Source organism: Plecotus auritus, assembly GCF_963455305.1.
Source record: "Plecotus auritus genome assembly, chromosome: 8".
Lineage (NCBI taxonomy): Eukaryota > Metazoa > Chordata > Mammalia > Chiroptera > Vespertilionidae > Plecotus > Plecotus auritus.
Genome location: NC_137782.1, coordinates 109,583,875 through 109,588,362, shown reverse-complemented (window position 1 = coordinate 109,588,362; position 4,488 = coordinate 109,583,875). Strand labels below are relative to the sequence as shown.

General features: G+C 43.9%; 1 pseudogene across 1 annotated transcript; it reads left to right on the top strand.

Moving 5' to 3' along the window:
• Positions 1-426: 426 nt before the first annotated feature.
• On the top strand, positions 427-1,247 carry LOC308256642 (lipoyl amidotransferase LIPT1, mitochondrial-like; annotated as a pseudogene). Its single transcript has 2 exons — positions 427-1,062; positions 1,160-1,247. The product of its transcript is annotated as a lipoyl amidotransferase LIPT1, mitochondrial-like (transcript).
• The last annotated feature ends 3,241 nt before the right edge of the window (positions 1,248-4,488 follow it).

Here is a 4,488-nt window from a genome sequence, read left to right as displayed (position 1 = left end):
GTACCTCTGCGCTCTCCCTTGTGACACACTCCTGTGCAATTCTAAGGTCTTGGTTTTCTTTTCATTTTTTTCCAGGAGGTATTTTATTATTATTTTTAAATTAAATCTTTACTTTTGACATATTACATATGTCTCCCTTCTCCCCATTAACCCATTCTAGCCCACCCCCACCGCCTGCACCAGGCCTTCACCACCCATGGGTTATGCATATATGCATACAAGTTCTTTGATCTCTCCCCATTCATCTACCCTCTCCTGCCTTTCCTCTGAGGTCCCACAGTCTGTTGCATGCTTCTGTGTCTCTGGATCTATTTTGTTCATCAGTTTATTTTGTTCATTAGATTCCACATATGAGTGAGGTCATGTGATGCTTGTCTTTCTCTGACTGGCTTATTTCATTTAGCATAATGCTCTCCAGGTCCCTCCATGCTGTCTCAAAGGGTAAGAGACCCTTCTTTTTTATTGCTTGACGTGCAGCCTATCAAAAGGTTTGACCTTTTACTTGATGGGCAGTTTTAAATCTCAGGAACAGCTTCTAAGATTGGCCAGACTACTGCTTATCACCATTGCACTTTATTGTGTAGTACTGATGGGACCCTTTTGTCATCTTCCTTCAAGAGCCCTTACCAGGGGATCAGGAGCAATGCCACTGCTTGCTTCCCTTCCTTAGTAAAAAGTCTGTTGGAAAAAGACCTCGCTCTGACCTGTGAAGTACTGACAAATGCTATTGCTGCAGAGTCTGCTGCTTATCATCAGATTGATAATCATATCAACCTAATAAACCCAACAGACGAGGCACTGCTTCCTGGAATAAATAGCAAAGCCAAAGAACTGCAAACCTGGGAATGGATCTACGGCAAAACTCCAAAGTTCAGTGTAAAAACTTCCTTTAATGTGTTACAGGAACAGTCACACTTGGAAATTAGAGTATTCATAGATGTAAATTATGGGAGAATTGAAATCTGTAACCTTGAAGCACCTGATCATTGGTTGCCACTGGAAATATGTGGCAAATTAAATTCAAGTTTTCTTGGCCGTAAGTTTTGTTCAATTGAGACTACTGTGCTAACCATTACATCATATCAAGCATGTCAAACTCAAAGGCTAACACGGGCCAAATAAACGAGGCATACGGCCTGCGGCCTGTGAGTTTGACATGCTTGTATTACATAGAACATGTCCAGAAGATGATGAGCTACACGGTAAATGGAATATTCTCTGTGAAAAGAATTAAGGGCATAATGTGATTGCAAGTAAACTGTGTAATGTTGACAACAGGTTCAATGAGAAAATAAAAATTTTCAGTGTACGTTGTATGTCTCTTAACATTAAAAGGGCCTAGTCTCCTTCAGTAACTTCTCCCCATTTGCATCTATCACCTATCCTTGTCTTTTTTTCTATTGACATCCAGGATACTCTGTCTCTTTCCTCACTGACTTCATCATTTATTTACTTATTATTTATTTGTTTATTTGTTTATTTTGAGAGGAATTTATTAAAGTTGGGGGCAGTGAAACAAGGAAGGGCCCAAGAGAGAAGAAGCAATAGGAGAGAGTCTCAGTGGGGCTGCTCCAAGGGGGCCTTGCAGACAGGTTCAGGAGGTGAGACCGAGGTCAGATGCCAACTCCCACTCCTCCCCTGGCTGCAAGTCTCACAGGACCCTTAGCCTTCGGAGAGAGAAAGGTAAAGGTTATGGGCCTGGGGCAGGAACGGAGGGGAGGGAAAGCGCTGCCTGCGCCCTGGAAGGAGAGAGCCTTTCCTGGCTGATTTGATAGCCGGCGTACATTTATATTCAGCTCCTGCCTCGTTTACCATCTTGGGATTGTTTACCGTATTGGACACTCTGACCTGAGAGTTCGTTCTTTTTCTTACCTCCGGGAAATACAGCCAGGCTTCTGGTCACCGGTGATACCTTAAACTCTAAAGTTATCCCTTTTAGTTGTATCTTCTTATCCTTCCATCCTCTCCCATGAAATCAAGCCTATTGTACATTTATAAGCTCTGAACTCTTCCCTAATCTCTTGCTTCATCTCCCTTCCTACTCCAGCTTGAATTACTTCTAGTCCACTCTCCTTTCTCACCAGCATGCGCATTGGCCTCTCTCTTGACCTACCATAGCTAGCATTTTTTTTTAATTCCAACAATTGACATTTACTCATATGCCCAGATGGCAGGCAACAAGGAAAGAAAGTTCACATTATCATTCAGATTAACCCAATTCATATTTACAGTTTTCAACTTATATTTCTTCTTTCTGTTGGTATCAGATTCAACTCATCCGTTGACTGCCTCTCATTTTTCACAGGCATTATTCCTAAATGTTTTCACTCCTCTTAATCTTGTCACAAACATTGACTCATAATTTGAGTGCAGAGGCCTTCAGAAATGAGCTCCTTTAGCCCTTTACATTCTCTATTTCAAACATTTCTCATTTCATCCAATCTCAGAGAAAGAAATGCCTCATTTTCTTAAAGCTAACCCCTGTAATTATAGCCTAGTTTTTGTCCCATCTAGTCTGTTTGGACCTTATACTTTCAAATATTTATCTTGTTGTTGTTGTTTTTTTGTATTTTCTCTCAGTTTTCACTGGATCCTTACCCATAGTGAATGAATATACTTATGTCTCCTCCCCAAAACTCTCCTGATCAAGGTTTTATTCTTTCTATCCCTTCATTGCCAGACTTCACTAAAGAGTAACATCACTGCCAATCATTTCCTGTCTCTAAAGTTCACTCAAATACTCCTTTTACTCCCACAGTACTTACTTTGTGTTTAGTGAGTGCCTACTGAGTGCCAGATGCATTGTTAGTTATTGGATGTTTTTGATGGCATGGTCACTCAGGAATTGATAGTTTGATGTATTGGCTTTCAAACTTGATTTAAACTAGAGTAAAACTATATTTTATATTGTGCACTAGCACAGACATGTGCATTATATATATAATAAGTTCATAATACAATGTTTATATTTTACTGTTTACTTATCTGATATTTTACATTCCATTTTAAAAAATTGATTGTATGTTCCATTAGTAGGTCAAGACCTGAGTTTAGAAATCTCAAGCCTAGTGGAGAAAGTAGACAAACAAATCCTATATAATAAAAGGCTAATATGCAAATAGACCGAACAGCAGAACAACTGGACAACCAAACAATTGAACGCTATGACGTGCGCTGACCACCAGGGGGCGTGTGCAGAACATGGTGGGCATTGGCTGCAGCAGGATGGTGGATCAGGTGAGCAGGGGTGCCAGACCAAGGCGGGGCACTGGTTGCTGTCATTGGGGTGAGCCTCTGGTGGTTACTGAAAATTCTTTGTTCCCACGCGCTGCGGTCCCACCCAGCACTCGCACCTGCTGCCAACTCCGGCCCTGCTCACACCTGCTGCCAGTGTCTGGCATGGGTCCTGATCACTTGGCGCCATCAGCAGGTGAGAGCAGCCCCTGCCGGCCCCAATCACCCCTGAGGGCTTCTCCACCTCCCCCTGCTCCTGAGGGGCAATCAGGGCAGCAGCTGCAGCTCACACCTGCTGATGGCGCCAACTGATCAGGACCAGTGCTGGGCACTGGCAGCAGGTGTGAGCGGGGCCAGCGTTGGCAGCAAGTGTGAACAGCAGCAGTGGGAGCGGGGCTGCAGGCAGACAAGGGACTGGGGGTCGCTGCGGGAGGGGCCAGGCAGGCACGTGGAGGATGGGCTGAGACTGGCCCCTGTGCCTACTGCAGCCTCGTGGACCACAGTTCCTTTCAAGGTGCATGAACTTGTGCACTGGGCCCCTAGTCAATAAATAATCAGAAAATGAGAATAGTATGCAAGAAAGGTCCAGGTAGTTATAACAGACAGTTAGTGGGGCTACCTATCTAGAGCTATCACAGAGGTGACTTTGAACCTGAGATCTGCAGAAAACAGCCATGCAAAGTGGAGTGTATTCTGGGTCTTATCAGTTATCTATTGCTATAAAACAAAGCACTTCAAAACTTGGTGGCTTAACACAGCATCAGTCATTTACCACCACACACTCTGGCCTTTGGCAGTGCCTGCTGGGGCTCAGGGTTCAAGGTACTCATTCCCTTATAGAGTGGACTATTCCATCCTGCAGGGAGGCTTGGCCTATTGTGGGGAACTCCTTGGACACATGGGACCCTGGAAATCAATAGAAGAGATACAACAAATTCTTAAGGAGTTAAGAATGCAACAGGCCATCTAAATCCCTGTCATTGAAGATCCTGATTGAGCCACAGACACAGCAGGACTGAAAGTCAGGATGCTCCAGTTCATCCCTAGCACCACGTATGGGACACTGAGCCCAATTGTGGGGTGACTTTGATGTCAGGCAGTCCATTGAAGATCTGGAGGAAACTGACAAAGCCCAGGAACAGGTATAAACTATGGGAAAGACCCAAGGTACAAAATTTGAGAAGCCAAAAGGTTATCCCAATCTGATGAAAGCTTATTCTCTTTCAAGGGCTGTTTGCCTTAACCTTCATGGTG